We start from the raw sequence: 21927 nt of genomic DNA, 5'->3' as shown, positions 1-21927 counted from the left end.
ACACGATCTGCTGGCCATCAACTAAACAAAAGGTAGTTGTTTTGTCTTCTTATGAAGTAAAGTACGTTGCCGCTTCGATGGTGGCAACACAAGGGGTCTGGCTTGCGCGACTGATGGAAGAACTCATCGAAAGAGAAGGCGATCCACCAATGATTTACGTGGAAAATAAAGCTACGATCTCCTTGACCAAAAACCCAGTTTTGCAAGACCGGAGCAAGCACATAGAGATCAGGTTCCATTACATCCAAGAGTGTGTAGATCAGGGGCTTATTAAGATTGACTTCATCCGAACAGAGGAACAACTTGGTGACATCTTCACCAAGTCTGGCGTGGGTAAGATTTGAGGAACTACATTCAAAGATTAGAGTTCAAATAATAAGGTAGATATACCACAGGTTTTACGAGGAGATTATTAGATAAAAGCCTGCAGTTTTCTTTATTTAGTTTTGTTTCACGTTTTCCTTGAAATTAGTTAGTTGAATCTACACGCACACACGTAGAATGGAATAGCTTATTTTTAGCTATCCATTTCGGCAATCTTTACGTTGCAAGATTTTTTGGCCACTTCGGCCATTTTTAGAATTTAGTTTGTTTTAAATAGTCTAATTAAATGACAAACATTTTTACAATGTTTTTTGAGTAAAGTCCTAAGTTTTTGTTTGTTATTTTCTTATGCCTTTTGTTTTCATTCTTCTTCCAACAAATTTTCTTCCGCCGTTTTTCCTCCGTGAATGATTTCCTCTCACCAACGTCGATTTCCTCAGCCAAAAAACATTAAAGAGAAGACTCCAACAATGAGCATGATCTACAAGACATGATTGTTAGAATCAAGCACTAGCGAGTGTAGTGTGACAATTAGCAAGCAAGGTACAAGTTGAAAGAGGACCATGTTACATGTCACAGTTGTACATTTTGAATTGTGTGACGTCAGGATCTTAACACACTCATGAAAAGTCTCAAGGATAAATCAATCCCCACATATATTTTTCACCCGTCTTTTTGGCTTTATCAGACCTTAAATGAGGTTCGTCTTTGCCAATTGAACACAACTCGTGCAAAATCCAAGATAGATTGGCCACATACGCTGCCCGTGTGTGCATGTTCAAGCGTCTGTGACTCTATCAAGATGTCTCTACACTAGCCCAAGTCATTAAACTCGACCTTGCATCTACTTGGGCGAAGTCTCTCATGTTCAACATCGCATATCATATTCTCACCTTGGTTTCTAATTAACATGGGCTTCAAGTAATGATGCCATCCCAAGTTTCAAAATATCATCACCATCATAGCTCACTCAGTCATGCTTATCGAGAAAAGACTCGTATCGTTCATATCATCAGGACATTCTAAAAATCCATCCATTTGGATTATATCAAGGCATTGAACCCTCTCGTGCCTGTTCTAAGTCATTTATGGCATACGTTTGAGATAGAGAGCATAATCCAACCTCTGACACATGGAAGGGGGCGCAATGTCGGTACATCTGTGTTGTCTGATCTTGTCCTTGAAAGACTCATTTAAAAGAAAGCCAAATGAGACACTCATCTCGCAACACTTGCCTTCAATATGACACACCATGTAACACAAGGTAGCTCGCTTAGAACACAAAGCCTAAGGGTGGTGGAGAGCTGACACCATGTCTCCCCCTAAGGTACATTTTGATGCATTTCCAATCTGGATGATATAGATATGATTTTGGCGAATGGTCATACGGTGTCGTGGGACGTCCGTCCAGTATCCCATTTACACCAAATTTGGCAAGACTTTATACTTTATATGAACGAACTTAACTCTAGAACCGCATGCCCAAATTCTATTTGGAATTCCAACTTTCGAGGTTAAGGCGCAGGGCGCTACCCAACCCTTCAACAAGCCATCTTTTACACTCATGTCGATATCATTAACTTCTTCTTGCTTATGTCTTAGCATGGCTTTAATGCACTCCTCTTAGGTGTGTTAGATGATGGATCGTCCTCCTTGATTACATCATGACACTCGTCTATTTTGGCCCTCGGGTGGCCTAATGGACACCACTTGAGGATCACTGTTTTGATTATCACAATGTGAGGGTCACAGTATACTCTCTTCATAGTATGGTTGTGACATTTTACCCCACTTAAACTAGTCATATTTTTCAATGACTTTCTCGGAGGCACAATCGCTCCATGGATTGTGAGACTCTCCCCCCACTTAATCTCGACATCGTCCTCCATGATGATCCAAACTCCACACTCGCTCCTAATGAACCCACTGGAAATACGTGCTTCTAAATGAATACGAAAAATGCGCACTATTTATGAGCTATCCTACTCTTGACCTTCCTTCGGTCTTTGAGACTCACAACATAACCATGAAAAAACAACTGCCCAATGGTTGTGAGGCTATCCTATTTGGGGTCTCCTTCACCCTTCTTTCGGGATTGATCTAGGACTCACCCGACAAACCATAGTAAATTAATTAGCTTCGACATATCTCACCTAAGCTAGGGTGAGCGCACCCGAAACGTGGCCACCTGACCTTCAACACTAATATTCTATGAGTTGTAGACAATGTAGAGATACCTTACTTTTACCTGAAATATAAGAGTAGCACATGACTTGAGTATTTTAAGAAATACCTAGTAAGTAATCTCACTATTGGGGTCGAAAAATGCAAACATAAGCAACATAGTGAGACCTATCCTTTTAAANATATCTCACCTAAGCTAGGGTGAGCGCACCCGAAACGTGGCCACCTGACCTTCAACACTAATATTCTATGAGTTGTAGACAATGTAGAGATACCTTACTTTTACCTGAAATATAAGAGTAGCACATGACTTGAGTATTTTAAGAAATACCTAGTAAGTAATCTCACTATTGGGGTCGAAAAATGCAAACATAAGCAACATAGTGAGACCTATCCTTTTAAAACATCATAGCATGTCCTTAGCCAGTTTTCCAGTCCGAACAAGGTTGAATATGTAGTACTTCTCTACACATGACTCATGTGTGCGAGTACGAGCCCACCAAGTGGGTTCACACACCCCCTGTGCCAACCTCATCGTGTTTGTATTCGCTAACGGGCTATTGTCGAACACCACAAAGGGAAAGGACCCACATAATATCATGGAGAACATAAATGTCATAAAGCATAAGTTGTTTTGAAGGGTTCGTATTCATCATAATGGAAAAGTATCATGATTCACGTGAAACATAAATATGTATGTAGTCCAGATAGCTTATAATCATTGCATAACTCACGATGCAAGACAAACATCCATTCATCTATAACATAATAAGTCAATGAATTATGCATATATAATTCCTGAACATTCTTTCATGACATGGTCTATGGAGATTTATGCATCATAGATTATCGATTTCATAACAATTTTATACAACATGGAATGATTACAACATAACATAACTTTTATACATTGCATAGCTTATCATGGCATAACATAACATAGCATGGGATATCATATCAGAGTATCGAGCAACATAGCATAGTATAACATATCACTCATACATATGACACGTGTAGGGGCCACAGGGCACGCGTCATCATACATAATATAATTCGTCCAACGAAGCCGATGTATAACTCACATTAACTCACATTAACTTGTATGCAAATAGTTTTATACAATTTTTGTGAATTTGCACTATTCAAGTGGTAAAACTAGGTGTTATTTGCTTATATCAATTTTAGTTTTGGTGACCTTTGTATGTTGCTTTGTGTTGCTAAAATTATGGGGAAATGCACCAATGACAAGGCAATTTGCTAAACCAAAAACTCTTGTTATTTTATTCTCTTGTATTATGTAAAAGATTCTTTTGTTTTCTTGAAAAATATTGGAAAGGGCTCTTGTTGCTTCACATACATGTTTTACTGATCTAAATTTAAAGTAATATTTAAACATATTTAGTTATTCTAATTTTCCACATACATCTTTTGTCGGAGCCTATCCATACTAGTCTATAAAATCTATAAGCCTACGGCTTTGATACCACCCGTAATAAACTTGTTTTTCTATTAAGATAGAGCTACTACTACATGCATAAAAGACGGTTAAGTGCGGAAATATTTATTTAAAATATTTAAAAAATGATTTTAACATTCTTAATAAAAGGTTTGAAAAAAACAACAAAAAAAAAAAGAAAAAAATAAATAGAGTGAAATTTAAATAAAATAAGGGCTACAAAATAGACGTAAATGCAACTAACCTAACACTAGTTCCATGGTCTTCACCATGACGTTTCTATCAACCGTATAGTGGTGTCTTATCTTTATTTGAAATGTAAGAGTACCACATGACTTGAGTATTTTAAGATACCGAGTAAGTAGTCCCATTATTAGGGTAAAAAAATGCAAACATATGCAACATAGTGGGACTTATCCTTTTAAAACATCATAGCATGGTCATAGGGAACTTTCCTATGGTGACCCACATTGACCTTCCCCTAGTAGACGCGTTTTAAAGCCTTGAGGGAAAATCCGAAAGGGAAAGCCCAAAGAGGACAATATCTGCTAGCGATGGATATGGGTTGTTACATTTTCAGTCAAGGCAAGGTCGAATACGTAGTACTTCTCTACACATGGCTCACGTGTGCGAGCATGGGCTCACCAGACGAACTCGTACACCCCCTAAGTCTGGCTCATAGGGCTAACACTCGCGGCTATTGCCTAACACCACGGAAGGAAAGGGCCTGCATAACATCATCGCGAACATAAATTTCGTAAATCATAAGTCGTACTCATCATAATGAGGAAGTACCTTGATGCACATGACACAAAAATATGCATAAGGTTCCCATCGCTTATAATCATGAAATAATTTATGATTCAAGACAAACTTCTATTCATCATCAATAACATTTTAAGTCTGTGAATTGTGCATACATAATTCTTGTACATACTTTCATACATAACATAGCTTTCATGGCATGGTTTATGGAGGTTTATGCATCATACATCATCGCCTTTATAATAAATTTATACAATACGACATGATTACACCATAACATTGCTTTTATACATGACATAACTTATCATGGCAATTCACGACAGAGTATCAAACAACATAGTATAACATAACATATAATTCATACATATGACACGTGCAAGGGCCATAGGACATGCATTATCATACATAATACAATTTGTCCAACCAAGACGATAGTAAAGCCATCTTTCCTAGTTGGCCTAAGCCGATGTAACTAAAGTCTCTTAGTGCTAGCCTAATTCTACTCCTTGAGTCTTGATTCCACCTAAGAAATTCCACGACATCGTGTTACAAAAAGTTAAGTCATTTACTTCACTGGTATTTTTCATTAACTCATTGATATGAATTAAGGCATCTCAATCATACAATGAACGTGAAGGAAGTTGTGAACAATGTTGTTGAAATTACCACAAGATAAAGTCAAGTTCTATTAAAGTTGAACTCAAATTGCAATCAATTTCACATGAAGAAGAATCAAGTCTCATTTATGCAACAAGGGCTTCAAGATACTTCAAATTTTAGTTTCATTTATTCTTAGAGGTTTAAAAATGTATGATAGATGATTAAAACCTAGATTTATGGTATTTCATTAATGTATTTTAAGTTTTAAGACTTTTTATATATTTTTAGGTTACATTTATTTACATAGTGGCTAATTATGGTCATGAAGTACGAAGGTTACAAACTCTTGTAATGTCTCGTCAAAGATTAAGTGTTCAGTTTGAGGCTATATAAAGTCATGTATGTTGTCTTTGTAAATATTAAGTGTTTCATTTTGAGGCTATATAAAGTCAGGTATGTTATTTTTGTAAGTTTGACATGATTATTTTTGTTTGTGGAATGATTCAAATCTGAAAGAAGTTTATATTGTATCCTTTAAATTATGGAAAAGACACCAATGACAAGGCAATTTGCTACACTAAAATTTCTTGTTATTTTATTCTCTTGTATTATGTATAAGCTTCTTTCATTTTTTTGTGTTCTCATGTGATGATTGAAAAATGGAAATTGCTCCCCTTGTTTCACACACATGTTTTGTTTTGTTTTTTTTTTCCTTTCTTTCTAATTTGAATTTAAAGTAATGCTTAAGCATACTTAGTTATTTAAAGTATATGTATATGTTTGTAGCTTTTTAAAGTTGATGAAGCAAAGAGATTACGATATAGTCTGAGAAACAGAAATTCAAACAAAGGATCGATGATCCAGAACAATTGTTCAAGGGACAAGGTCTAACTAGCTTGTTTCACTTCAGACATCTCGATGAAGATATCAACCGGTATTTTCTCTTTAGCCAAAATTTAGAAATCTATCACAAAAATTCATTCCATTCTAACTGGAGTTTTACAGAAACACTATGGACTTGAATCATACAGTCGAGGGAAAACTCTTTAAATCAAAATGGGAAATTTGAGAAGGTAATTGGTTGAGGTATTTTAGTGAAATGGAAAAATCAGTTTCCCTTATTTTAATTAATTAACTAATTAATTAATTAATTATGTTGGGGTTCACCCACTAATATTTATGATATTATTGGAGTACTATGTTGGAGTTACTCTAGAAGGTAATCAACTAACTCTCATTTCTTTGTCTTGACAAGCTCACTATCATATCATAGTTGGTTAGCTAGAATGAGCTAATTGCATACATAGACCGATTAAACCTAGAAATGTGAATTTTATATTCTAAAATGTCCAATGCCCAATGAGTTCTAAGTGGCTAGAATCCCTATTTTAAAAGTAAATGTGATCCTACAAGTGAGATGACTCACGGAGTATTTTTATAGTCATTCATATATATATATATTTTTTCCATATGGTACTTGAACCAGCATGGTGTCACAATTGCACTTAGGTAGTAGACTAGCGGTTGTACGATGCTTCTTCTAATATAGCAAACAAGCTAGTCGTGTGAACTTAGACTTTACGGTCAATTTTGACATATGGTCGGGCCTCAAAGCCACATTTTGAGAGAAAATGTTATAGAAAACGTTCGAAAAAAAATTGCTGAAAACTAGTTGAAAATTAAGCCTTGTGAAAGTCAATCACATTGAAAACATGTGGGAAAGAGAGATTACAATACTTGGTCCGGGAGAGGTTTGATGACTATTTGGTCCCCCCTATGGTACATTTTGAGGCGATCCATGTCTGAACGGCCTACACATGATTTCATCGAACAATCATAAAGATATAAAATACAATAGTAAAGCAACACAACATGGAAGAAAGTAAAGGGATTGACATGTCATGGGCATGCGACTAAGGGCAACACGACTTGGACAAGCATGACCGTGACATCCTCCCCCACCTAATTGATTGACGTCTCTGTCAACCAACTATCTTCAAACTCATCAATGTGGATCGTGGCTGAGTATAAGTCTACAGCACGTTCCCAGCTCGTTTCCTCTATAGAGATGTTCTTTCATTCAACAAGAAATTCTTGAATCCTCCGTACATGTTTTTCAACTTTCCTGACCCTGCCGGCTAGAATTGCTTCAACTTCCTTGGTGTACTTATGTTTTAGGTCATTTCCAAGTTTGATGATGGAATTTTGATTGTCATCTCCTAGATGGGGTGGTAGCATGAATTACTAGGTGAATTTTCCTCCATGTGGGCAACGTCACCCTGTAAGATGTAGACCCGATCTTCTTGAGAACTTTGATTGGTCCTTTGTACTTTTCGACAAGTCTCTCATTCTTTCGGCTGCAAAATCTAATTTGTTATGGTTTCAATTTTATAAGGTTGGTCCTTTCTTCGTGAGTTTGGAAGATTTCTCCAGATATGCTTTGGCTATATCTATTGTTTGCTTCCATTTCTTTGTGAAGTTTTTGGCTTGAAAATCCTTCCCTGCATACATGGGTGGTCAATAATTTGTGGTAGAGTTGGTTGTCATCCACATACAACTTCAAAGGGGATTTTCCCAGTAGACGAACTAGTTCGACAATTAAAATAGAATTGAGTCACATCTAGTAGTTGTACCCAATTCTCTACTAGCATCAACAAAATGACGCAACTACTCTTCGAGTAAGCAGTTGAATCGCTCTGTCTATCCGTCGGTCTGGGGTGGTATCTTAAGAAGATATTTAAGGTCGTCCCTAGGAACGTGAATAACTCACTCTAAAATGTTCCAATTAATCTATCGTCTTTGTCACTGACAATGCTCAAATGAATGCCCCATAACTTCACAATATGTTTAAAGAATAGTTGGGTTGTTAACTTGGCCGAGCATATTATGGGTGTGGGAACGAACGTGGCATATTTCAAGAATAGTTGGGTTGTTAACTCGGCCAAGCATATTTTGGGTGTGGGAACGAACGTGGCATATTTCAAGAATCAGTATATGATAACTAAGATGGCTTCATGTTCACCTACTTTCGAGAGGTTTGTTATGAAGTTCATTGACACACTTTTACAAGGTCTTGTCAGCATGGGCATGGGTTCAAGAAGTCTCGAGACCTTAACCTTCTCAACTTTATCCTATTAGAAGAACCATAACGTATCATGACATTTCTAGATGAGCTTTTTCCTTAGTTCTCCAGCTCTTGGGACATACAACCTGTTTCCTTTCGTCAGTAGAAGGTCTCCTTCAACCAAAAATTATCTAGTCTTCCCGACTTTGTGCAACTGTTCTCTTATGATATTGCTCATCGACGCATCAATCTTACTAAAATGAATGTGGGTTACTATACACTAATGTCTTTCGATTGAGTAAATCACCATGAGAAGAAATCATTTGACGGAGGAGAAATAGCTGAAGAAAATTTGTTGGAAGAAAAAAATAGAAAGCTCAAGAAAAACTTGAATAACCTAAAAAAACCACAGCCTTTTATCTAACATGCACATGGTAACATGTTCACCCTTTCGACTCAATGTATCGGTCTTTTGATTACTCTTTCCTATATGTACAACCCGGAAGTCGAACTTAGCTTTTTTTTTTTTTCGTACTTTTATTTTATTATTATTATTATTATTATTATTATTATTATTATTATTATTATTATTTTATTTTATTTTATTTTATTTTATTTTATTATTATTATTTTTTTTTGAGATAGTGTATCTCCTTCCTACCTTATTAAGCCTTAGACTTTCAAAGAAGTTGGGTGGCTTTCCTAGACAAAGACACCCTCAAGGGAAAAATTAGATGTATCCATCTCTATTTCGAAGGATTTAGAGACGTCTACCAAGTCGAGGACATGGCCTCTCGTCATGGTTGCCTTCAAATTTTCAAAGGCCTTTTGACATTCATCTAACCAAAACTAGGGATGGTCTTTCTTCAGAAGTTCTGTTAATAGGGTGTCTCGCCTTGAAAACCCTTCGATCAACTGCCTGTAGTAGTTTGCTAACCTAAAAAAGGATCAAACATCAATCAACGTAGAGGAGACTTTCCAGTCTTGGATAACTTTTATCTTATGGCTGTCCATGTTGATTTGTCCACACCGGATGATATGTCTGAAGAAGGTGATACATTTTTTTATAAGAAGGCACATTTTTCCTTCTTAACATACCGCTGATTTTGTTATAGCTTGTCAAATACTAGCTTCATATGTATTTTTTGTTTTTCTAGTATCACGTTGTATATGACTATGTTATCAAGGTATACAACGATGAATTGATCCAGGTATTCCTGAAATACCTGATTTATCAATATACATAATGTAGCTGGGCATTTGAAAGACATTACCAAAAACTCAAAAGTCCTACATCTCTTTACACACGTTGTCTTCATTTCCCTCAACAATGCGTATTTGGAAGTACTCTGATCGTAAGTCCATCTTAGTGAAGTATCTGTCCCCGTGAAGATGGTCAAACAGGTTGGATATTATCGATAGGGGATATTTGTTACGTACTATCACCTTGTTCAAAGTTCTGGGATGACTTTCTTGATTTGAAGTCATTCATGCGACTAGGTCCATTTCTCCTTGTCAAGCCCCTAGTTTATAGGAGACTCAAAAGATAGGTAGGGCCTCTAAATTAACACCTTTCAGTTTTTCGGGGTCTTTCTCTATTTGAGTACCAATTTGTTGACTTCTTGGTCAGAGATGAAATTTATGAGTCGCGTCTGAGTCTACCAAGGTGCTTTTTCTAGGTTGCGAATTTATCGTTGCGTCCACGAACATCAACCCCTTCTTGGTTACTTCCTTCATATTGACCTTTTTTGGATAGCTTGAACTTCTTCTTTTTCTACCGTTGATTTGGGTCATTGCCCTCTTGTATGGAGACTTGGAGTGCATTGAGGGACACTCGGTGAGGACAATAAGACAACTTATAGGAGCCTTTACATAACAGGCAATGTAAAGTCATCGTTGGATAGTTTCTTTGGGAGTAAGACCCTCAAGATGGCCCGAAATTTGTATTCTAAGGAGGTCTATCTGTTAACCCATTTAGTCTATTTTTCCTCCATTTCGCCTATTGCGGCCCTCATTCCACTAACCGAGTGGATTATAAGGTTTGCCCTAGATTTTGGGGGTGGTGTATTATTTCTTTGATATCCAGCTTCGTCCCCAAAGTCTAGGAATCTCTCTACAGCAGCAAGTACAGCGGCAAGATTTTGAACCCTTTTCTCGTATAACTTTGTCCTTGCCAGGGATGCAAAACTTTGAGAACAGTTTAACATAGTCCCTTATTCCTCTAATGTGTCTCAGTTCTCATAGTTTTTGCCTTGCCATGAACTCTACATTCTCGAGGAAAAAATGAGTCATCAATTCATTCTTGAGTTATTTTCATGAGCTTATGGTGCATAACCCATTTTGAATGTCATTTACCTTCAAACGCCACCATAGTTTTACATCGTCTACAAGATGCATTGTGACTAGGGTGACCTTAAGCTCTTTTAAACAAGTCCTCGTGACTTTAAAGTACTTTTTGACGTCGAAGATGAAATTTTTAGTTCTTTTGCATCCTGGCTACCTTTAAAGGGTTTGTATTCCGGGAACTTTAGCTTATTAAGCTCAACTAGGGCGTGACCTTGAGTTTGATGTTCTACGTCCCACATGGTCAAGTTCACGCAGGTGTTCATTTCAGCCATTTTAGCCATGATGACGTCTATTGTTGTGCTGAAATCTTTAGTAAACTGTCTTGAAGAGTTTAAACATAGTCTTTTATGTGATGTCTATCTCTTCAACATGTCCTTCCATGTGTGCGACAGGGCTCTCGAAGCTACCTCCACGTTTTGAGTTGTTCGACCATGTAGCTCTTTCTCCTAGGGAGTCAACCCTTAAATATCAGTTCTTTGATTGGCAACCCATCCAGGAGAATGCCCATTGTGTCGATTCCATCGACCTTTCCATTCAAGTCGCACTCATCCTTCGAGGAAGCGAACGATGTCAAAGATTTCTTTTAAGAAGGACATGTCATATTCGATCTCAGTGAGTCGCTCGACTTGCAACTTAACAAGTGCGACTTAGCGAACTGTTTTGATGTCGACATCGTTTCAGTCTTTGATGGGACTAGGAACTAACAAAGCTCTGATACTACTTGTCACAATCAGACTTTCTAGGTAGCGAATTAGTGGCTGTGCAGCGCTTGTTCTAATCTAGTGAACAAGTTAGTTGTGTGAAAATCGAACTTTGAGGTCAATTCTGACATATGGTCGAGCCTCGGAGCCATGCTTTGAGAGAAAAGATTTTAGAAAATGTGGTTGAAGAAAATTGTTGAAAACAAGTGGAAATTAAGCATTGTAAAATTTAATTGCATTGAAAACATGTGGGCAGGAAAGATTACAATACTTGGTCGGTGGAGGTTTGATGACTACTTGGTTCCCGTATGGTACATTTTGAGGCGATCTATTTCTGACAGGCCTAGACATGATTTCGCCCGACAATCATTACAATAGTAAAACAATGCAACATGAAAGCAAATAAAGGGTTTGACATGTTATGGGCATGCGACTACGGGAGCATGACCGTGACACAGTCTATTGAGGTAGTGATGGAACAAAGTCTTACTTTAGATCCGTAGCTCTCGACTTTGTTTTCTCCTTTTTCTTTTGTCATTATTTTACACGAATTGTTTTATGAAAATTTTGATATTAAATTTTAGATTGAGTTGTTGGTTTTATGATTTTAATATTTTAATATTTCGATCATAGAACTAATCATAGCAATGATGGCTGGAAACAATGAAATTTGATAGCTAATGAAAGAAGTTGTTAAATTTGGAAAATGTGTAGATAAGACTCTTGTCTCAAAAGACCCTGGTTTAAGTGAACTCTTCTTGATTCCCTACCTCACATAACTTGAAAAAACCATCCATAATCCATAGTCTAAATTAACTCTTGTAATGAACGACATTTGACAATGATCCCATGCAACTCATAGCATAATTCTCATTATTTGACAAACAATCAATAAAACATGTCTATCTTTATTGTGTTCGTGAGACAAGAAATCTTATTAAATATTTGCTAATGCATTCCATAACCATGTGACTAGCAACTTTTCAATTTGAATGTGAAACTTTACTCGTTCAAGTCCTCCATTCCATTGAATCTATATGACCTAATAACTCAGTCTTTACCCGTGTTCAAACTCACTATAATATTTAAGGTAAAATCTTTCTTGCAAAATCGTTAAAAGTTTAACTATTTCTCCCATCATCTCCATCATCAGCCACCTTACTTGAATATTTAGCAACAAACTCCTTGAAGGTGTATTATTTTGCATAGACCATCGCTATCCATGTACAATAAATTTATAGGTCATAGGCAGCAAACAAAATCAGGATTGATTTAGAATTTTCATTCATGATTCAAATTCTATTTATTTCACTTGTAATTTTGTTGAGAAAATGATGGGACATTGAGAGATTCTGTGTATAGATTGTTCTTTGAATTATCAGATTGCAACAGATAAAAAGAAAAGAGTATTCACTTTTGTTAGGTTGATCAGGTAAATAATTATTAACTACCCTCTACTTTTTCAGCTTCAAAACTTTAACTTCCATTAATAACTCTCTTCACATGATGTCTAGGTTAGGAACCAGAAAAAGAAACTCAACACAAAGACGGTCATATGTGTTGGTTCAATTCAACTCAATTTTTCGAGAATTTCAATTAGTTTACCATTTCTCAACTAAACCCTAAATTTTACGGTATCATTCGATGTCTTCAATTTTTAGTTGGTCCCTAAAATTCGAATAATAGTCTTTTGCGTGTCGGGAGTTTTTAAAATTTTCACTTCATAGTGAAATAATATTTGTTCTCGAAATATTGATTTAATTTGATGTTTTGCAAAATGTAAGCTTGTTGGACTATAATGTGATATCTCACATTGGTTTGGGAGGAGAACGAACCACCATTTATAAGGGTGTGGAACTTTTCCCTAGCAAACGCGTTTTAAAGTCTTGAGGGGAAGCCTGAAAGGGAAAGCCTAAAGAGGATAATATTTGCCAGCGGTGGATCTAGGCCATTACAAATGATATTAGAGTCAGACACCAGATGATGTGCCAGCCTTCTTGCTCTTCGTCAAAGAGGGTAGACACGAGGCGATGTGCCAGTAAGGACGTTGGGCCCCAAAGGGAGGTGGATTTGGGGGTAGTCCCACATCGAGTGGAGGAAGAAAAGAGTGCCAGCGAGGACGCTGGACCCTGAAGGGAGGTGGACTGTGATGTCCCACATTGGTTGGGGAGGAGAACAGCGGTCACACATCGATTGGAGGAAGGAAAAACCCTGAAGAGGGTGGAAATTCAGACGCCTTTTAAAACCTTAAGGGCAGCTCGAAAGGGCAAGCCCAAAGAAGACAATATCTGCTAGCGGTGGATCTGGGCTGTTACCGATAGTAACCTTAATTATTTAAATTTTATATATTTTATATAGGAAAATATGTTCCTCTATGTTATCTAAATGAGAAAAGTAAAAAATAAAAATATATATAAATAATAGAAAGAAAAGGCTTTGTATATAAAAATCAACCGGTGGAGTGATTTATTGCCATTTGCTTTCAAGGAAAGAAAAGTATTTTCTTTTTCTAATATTTTATTATTGTTATTATTATTAATAATATAATAATAGTTTGAGATATTCTATTTTAATTCTGAATTTTCATTTAAAAAAAAAAAGATAATAATAATAATAACTACAAAGTATTTGGTCCTTATAATTAGGACATAACTTTATTTTGAAAGTATTACTATTATTATTATAATATATATGGGAAGGGATAGATGCCTTATGTAAGAGAGGTGGAAGAGAGATGGGGGGTACCCCCCACTATGCCCCCACCTTGTTTTGTATTTACAGCCTAACACCTACTTCCACAACTCTCTCTCTCTCTTCTTTTCTTCTTTTTCTCTCTCTAAATGTGAATCTTATAAATAAATATTTGTAATTTTTAATGTTATTATAAGGTCATGAATATGGATGGCATAGAATGAGGTGGGGTGTACAGTAACAAACACCCATAATGTCTTTACAACCCAATCACATGTGTCCATGTGTATGGTGGTTCCAAATTTTAAGTTTTATTATTATTATATTTTAGAAAAAAAGGTGGAACAACCACATTGGATCTCACACACCCACTTCCACATTTGTAATCATCATGTTTGCTTATGTTTTTTACTTTCACCTTTCAATTTTACTTTTTAACCGCAGATAATATCATGTGGAGGTTTGGGATCATTTTTAAAATAAAAATTACCAATTATTTATTATGAAAGGACTCAAGTTGTGAAACACAAAAAGGGTGGGTTAGTTCACATGGGCATGTGATGTGAATGTCACTTGCATCTTCTGGATTAACCCCTTTTTTTTTTTTCTTTTTTTTTTTTTTTTTTTTTAATTTTATATTGAAATTAAAATTTAAAATTCTGAAAATAAATAAATATTTTTGTATGAGTGAAAATTTTAGTTTCAAATTCACGTCATTTTCTTTCCTTGTTTTGTGGGGGCTGAGGGAGGGGTGAAATTTTGTCCACAAATTATTATTTTTAATATATATATTAGCTATTACTTAAATCATTTTGTTTTTATAATATATATAATATCCTGACATGACATCAGAGGTGTGAAAACAAGACTCCCCTTAACATAACCTTAACTATGAACTCCACCCATTATAATATAATGATTCTTCTTCTTTTTTTTTTCTTTTTTTTTTTTTTTATACATTTTTTTTATTATTTATAATTTATTTTTTAATTAAGAAAAAAAAAAACAATATCAAATATGTGGATAACTTAATTACCCACGTTTTTACTTATTAAGTACTTTTCAAAAGCACCTTTGGTTTTAGAATAAGCTTGGAATAATAATAATAATAATAATAATAATAATAATATAAGGTCTTTTTAGAGAGTAGTGCTTTCAAGGTAACCACTTTTTTTAATTCTCTAATTTTCTTTTTCTTAATCATCATGTACTTATTAAAATTACCTAAAATGCCCTTCAAATTTACCATAAACGGTTCAAATNTTTTTTTTTTTTTTTTTTTTTTTTTTTTTTTTTTTTTTTTTTTTACTATTCTAAAAGTAACCTATTTTGAATATTACTGGGTGAAGTTTGATTAAATTACAATTTAAATGGTACTTTACTTAAAAGTGAATGTGGGGTTGAAAGAAAAGAGTAAATTAGAAGGGTCATCAAAAGCATGTGCTGAGGATTTCTTGCATTAATAGTGTTTTTAATGCTGAATTATCACTTTTCACATTATTATTATTATTATTATTATTATTATTATGCCTTTTTTTTTTAATTTTTTTTATTTAATATCTAAATAAAGAACACATACACATTGAATTGCTGCAATTGTGGACATCATTGGAACATGAGAGCATGTGATGATGAAGTACTAAGCTTTTTGTGTGTAATATATATATATGCTTAATTCTATACTAATCATAAAGCTTCTAAGCTTAATCAAATAATGATTACCCACTAACTTATTGTAAACAATTAAAAAGAAGTACAAAGTTAATTAAGAGAAGAGGTACATTTTGTATATGGGCCCCCATGTGGGCCCAAACAATTCCCCAAAAAAAGCCCATTATGGGAGGCCCCCCATGTGCCCACACAACAAAATAAAGACCAAGAATTTGTGTATCTCTCTCTCTCTCTCTCTCTCTCTCTCTCTGATGTCAACCTCTCTGATGTTGAGAGATGCAAATGGATAAGAGGATAAAGCTTGGGCTGTTTTTTCATTCTTTTAACGATTCAGTTGGGCCTCTATATGGGCCTCTCTATATGGGCCTCTCTATATGGGCCGCTACATGGCTTTGGAAATGGAGACTCCAAGGGGAATATTTAGTTCTTCAAAAACAGAGTTCAAATCCTGTGAAGATGAGAGCATCTCCTTTTCTTCAGTTGTGATGCTATGAGTTCATTCTCAAGCCTCATCCTCTCATTTTCCAACTTCAAATTTTCCAATTCCCGCTCTCGTTTCTTCTTAAATCGCTCCCACTTCATACGTTCGTTCTCCAATTCCAATCTCCCTATTTCGATTCGAACCCGTTTCTCTTCTAACTCAATACAATGCGACTCGATCCGTAGCTGTTGTAACTGACAAATTCTATCAGTTTCAGCTGCAACTTGATTCGTTACAAATCGAGCACCAACTGTAAAGAATGAAGCAATTCTGGTTCATGAGGCAAATGCAGTCTATTACCATTATGATAAGAACACATCTCCTCATAGAACAAATGCTTGGAGTTTAGAATCTTCCTAACATCATCCTTTTCCTTTGCTTTCAAATAATCTATCTCGTCCAAAACCGCAGGGTTCTCGACAACTTTGCAGGACGTCCCCCTACCGAGCATATCATTCAGTCTCTTATACCTTTTGTTGAGATCATTAAATTTATCCTCACATTACTGGGGCGAAACATGATAACCTCGCTCGCCCATTATCTTCGAAACCGATTTCCACTTCCCCTTCTTTTGTAACACTACAAGTCTCCTTGTCCCTAAGCTTCCACATCCAGAACCAGAATCCTCTCCCATATAGGATAAAACAGTAATCAAGAGCTTCACCATCTTGTTCGTCCACTTCACACGCTGCCATTGCGATCCATTCTTCTCGTTACGAGCATCATTATGAACATAGATCCCCTCCTCATCTTCATCGCTTGTCATATCATTGCCCCTCTCCCTGTTATCATAGTCGCCAAGTCCAATCCAACGATCCCTCTGTTGCAAGCTTCCCATTGTCAATGGAAAGCTGCCACGAACCGAAGATTGATATCGACTACTATCATGATATTGTGGGTGTTGATAAGGAACCCTCATAGATCCTTGCCAGTCACCACTTCCATAAGAAACCCCCCCGGGAATCATGGATGCCTTCAAATATTTCATACTCTAATTCACGCCCTGTTTGGATCCAAATAGAAGCATAGTAGTTCTTATTTTCCCCTGATTTTGAATTGCTTCAATCTATCAATCAATCTATCAATCAATCTATCAATCAATCTATCAATCAATCAATCAATTCCAGTAATCTAAACCCTAACGCAAGCGAGTAATTCTCCCAACAACATCAATCAATCCAAACAGAAATCCATTTGCTAAATCAAAGTTCCAAAACCACATTTAAATCCACAGAAAAGCTTTTCAATCTAAAGAACATCACAGATAAAGAAAGAAACGGCATTAGGGTATTAAAATCGATTACCTGAAAATGAGGCGAAGAACTCCGTAATCAGTGTTAGAGTATCAGGTCTGATGAAGAACCGCAAATCAAATTATAATAATAATAAGAAGAAATGAAGGGAGGGAAGGTTGAGAGAACCCATTATAGATTATTAATTTAAGGGCTCGCTTGCCAATGAAATGAGCGTAGTGCTAATACGGGAAATTATTATGATATTGCGAAGGCTAAATGCCCATATTTGGATAGGCCCCAATTATTGGGGTGCCTGCAGTATTTTAACTAGTAGAAATCTTCATTAAATTCCAACCTCCTGCTGCAACCTTTTCACTCTCCTCATTAACTACAGAACAAATCTAAATGTCAATATCCAAACATATAAAAGTTCAACTAAAGTTGAGACCTTTTCATCAATTTTTTTATTCTTTATAGGCTAGTGTTTTGTTTGTATGTGGCATGTGATTTCTCATATTTTAGGAACCACATGAAGGAATCTAAGAACCTTAGAGACAATATTGGAAAGATAATAGGGGTAAGGATTTTGAAATTTTAGATTCGGTATGCCTTGAGTGTTATAAGTTATGAAATTAGTTTATAAGGTATTATGAGGTCGTTTATGTAACGACCCAGATCCACCGCTAGCATATATTGTCCTCTTTCGGCTTTCATTTTCGGGCTTGCCCTCAAAGCTTTAAAACTCGTCTGCTAGGGGAAGATTTCTACACTCTTATAAATGGTGGTTTGTTCTCCTCCCCAATCAACGTGAGACAGTTTAGTACAAAACTCAGGAAGGAATCTATGAAAAAAATTGATTAGAAGTCGGAGTTTTGAGTGAATCTTAAGAACAGTACGATTTTAAATTTTGTTCTAACAACTCTCCATAGTTACTAAATTGAATGAGGATAATTGTATTGAAAAATTGGATTAAAGTTCTTCCAACTTTAACGAAGCAATCCAGTTTAATCAAGTTATATAGAAAAAGATATGAATATTGAAAGAAAATAGAAAAAGTACATTATCGTGATCGGATTCTCGAATTCTATTTGCAGATGCGTTGAAGAGGGTTCGAAAGGAGGTGCACTTGCGCGAAATAACATCATCGATAGGATTCAGAAACTTGTACCTTCAAGCTTAACCTAGGTCAGTCGTATAGGATAGTGCGTCGAGGTGATTTTGGTGCCTCTATCGTGTGTGACAATGGACCACACAAGTAGACTTTGTAGTTTATCAACACACAGGATCGCTCCCCCGGATTTAGTGTGAATTTATAGTCTTGTGCAAGGGTTGCAAACTATCCTCACACAGATGATGTTTAGGAGAGATAATACATATTATCATTTATGAGATGATTATGATAAGGTCACGCTTCCTGCTGAATAGACTAACGATTCACTTCTAAGGTAATGTAGTTAGCTAAATCTAAAGAATAGAGAAGTTGGTTCACCACATAACTCAAATAAGTCATATAGTAGATCCACGTGCCAGAATAGGTGAATAACTTCCAAACCTCGATTGAGTTTAAAATATGATTAAGTTTCATGAGATAGAACCTACCGGCCATAATTTAATGTTGATCATTGAAATATTCTTTCGTAGTTGATTGAGATGCAAGGGAGAGTAGGTTAATTATCTTTTGAGATATCATGGATTCCAAGAGAGAAGGATTTCAATTGGCAGACTAGTGACTAAGAGGGGCAGGATAATGGTTGCAGATGGCACCATAGTGAAAGTCCTAGAAGTTAAGACAACTAACCTTTGGAGGTATCAAGAGAGATCCCTCAAGTACCAGCGCTTACCCAGGACGTGCCACTAGCACAACCTACCAGTACTTTCACCCTAGAGTCCATGCAGTTGTTTATGACAACCACAATAGATAGCTAGACTAAATTAGAGGGACAAAAGTTGAATCCAGTGACCTTGAGGGATTTTAAAATCTACAACTCACCCTTCTTTGACGATGGAAAGGTAGATCTAGTAGCCATTGAAGCATGGTTGGAGGCAATAAAGATGACCTTGTAGTATATGAAATGCCCATACCAGTTCCAGGTGCACTAGACCACTAACATGTTGAAGGGTGAAACATATTTCTGGTTGAAAAGCGCACAATGCATGCTCAGTGTCGATGGAGGTGCTATGACATGGCCCCTATCTCGTTGTCACAACATATAACAACCATACTACATATTTAGATATGAAGCAAGGTGATAGAACAATCAATGAGTATGACCTCGAGTTAAACAACTTTTCCCAATTTGCTTCATGAGTTTGCAAATATAGATAAAAAGAAAGATTGACAGTTTTATCTAGGGTCTTAGAGACAAGATTTAAGGCTTTGAAGTGGCCCAAGCTTTATCAAATTATATCACAATATTGTGAATAGCTATTGTGATAGATATAAAGAGGCATAAGGGTAGGGTAAGCAACTAGAGACTCTCAAAGCTTTCTTAGGACAGAAGAAGAGACTAGATATGAATTCCTTTTGGTCGGACTCACAGTATCATAAGTGATGGACCTCCCACCCATGTTGAGCTGTAAGGGCAAGAATCAACCTTATCGTATCTAGTCTAACCACAGACGCGAAAACTTCCACAAAATCAACTCCTTATCATTGCACATATCCCTTCACCACGAGTCTTGCTTTATGCTTGCTGACATTTCCTTCACTATTCTTCTTCAACTTAAACACCTACTTCAAACCGATGGGATTGTGTCTGGGATGTACATTAGTCAGTGCCCACATCTTGTTCTTATCACAGTCTCTTGCCATATTGTCTCAGTTGCTGCATCACGGTAAGATGTCGGCTCCTCACCTGCGAGCAACACTAACTCGTCGGGTTCCAATTCTTCTTCAAGTGTATTCGCATAAATTTCAGCAAGAGAACGAAACTTCTTTGGTACATCCTCTATTATGGATCCTCATGTGCTCTCGCTTGAGCTCTCTTGTTTTAGAGAATTCATCACGCCTTTCAATGTCATCAATGATGACATGTGTGGATTTGTCAGTACACTTTCTAGGTGAATTCTATAACAGTTTGCTTGTTGTCGTCAACGCTGCACAATCTCACTTCTTCTCTTCTTCAACTATGACATCTCTACTTACATAAATTTTCTCATATTACGAATAATACAACCTCTGTGTCTTCTCATTCTCTATGCCAAAGTACACTATCTTTTGTCTTCTTTCATCAAGTTTTTTGATGTATGGCTTTACTGGCTTAATATGTGATGTACAACTGAACAATCTTAGGTATTCGAAGTGAGGTGCCTTGCCGAACCATGCTTCGACACTTCATTTTTTTGTGGAGTGTATGGTGCGGTAAGTTGATACTTGATACCTTCCTCTTCGCAAAACGTTGAGAAATTCTGGGATAAGAATGCGCCACCTTGGTCGGTATGCAAGATTTTCAGCTTGTGATCATATTCATATTCAATGAGTCTTTTGAACTTCTAGAACACACATAATGCTCTCCTTTTTCTTCGAACATATACACTCAAATCCAACTGCTATAATCGTCAAAAAGTAAAAGAAAATACTTGCAACCAACAATCGACGATGGGTTGATTAGGCCACATGAATCTGCATGAGCTAGTTGTAGTGGTCGCTTAGCACAAAAACTGATTTGATTTGGGAATCGCAGCCTTGCTTGTTTGAAAACAAGGCAAATTTCACATAACTAGTTCGGGTGTATGAAAACTAGGTCATCTTCTTCTCTCTCGTCATTTTGAGCGCCTAAAAGTTCACGTGCTCAAGTCTTCCATGTCATAACCAAGTTGGGTCTGCAAGTGTCGTCAATAGAGAGGATGGATGGATCTTGTATAGGCGATTATGTGACTCCTCATCACACTTCTACTTGAGGCACTCTACCACATAGTGTCCATATTCTCCTCAAGAGTAACATTTGATCATACTCTTGTCCTTCATAGGGTTGCCATTGTCATGGGTTTGTCAATATTGTCATAGCCTCCTTTGCCACCACGTCCTCGGCCATGTCCGCGACCACGTCCACGACCTCTATTTTCCTTATTATGGTTATCACGTTCCCTTGTACTTAAAAAAGAAGAGTCAGCCGCATCATTCTTTTTGTTCATGCATATCCACTCCTCATGTGCGAGTAAGAGGTGTTTCTCCTCCTCTTTGTCTTCATAGCCACGAAGTCTCTCCTCATGGACCTTAAGACAACCAACGACCACCTCAACTGATATGTTCTTGAGGTTGTCAAACTGCTTGATGGAGGTAAGAATCTACATCGATCTTAGGGGAATAACATGAAGGAACTTCTTAACGATTGAGACCTCATCCACCTTGCTGCCTAACAAATGGATGCCACTAACGATCGTCATCAACTTCATGGAAAAAACGTCTA

The 21927-nt window shown here is 36.5% G+C and overlaps 1 pseudogene; it reads right to left on the bottom strand.

The window, feature by feature from the left end:
* Positions 1 to 15867: 15867 nt before the first annotated feature.
* Positions 15868 to 17578, bottom strand: LOC111788911 (annotated as a pseudogene).
* Between the last annotated feature and the right edge of the window lie 4349 nt (positions 17579 to 21927).

This window comes from Cucurbita pepo, chromosome LG02, assembly GCF_002806865.2.
Source record: "Cucurbita pepo subsp. pepo cultivar mu-cu-16 chromosome LG02, ASM280686v2, whole genome shotgun sequence".
NCBI lineage: Eukaryota > Viridiplantae > Streptophyta > Magnoliopsida > Cucurbitales > Cucurbitaceae > Cucurbita > Cucurbita pepo.
This window is presented reverse-complemented; position numbering and strand designations above follow the sequence as displayed.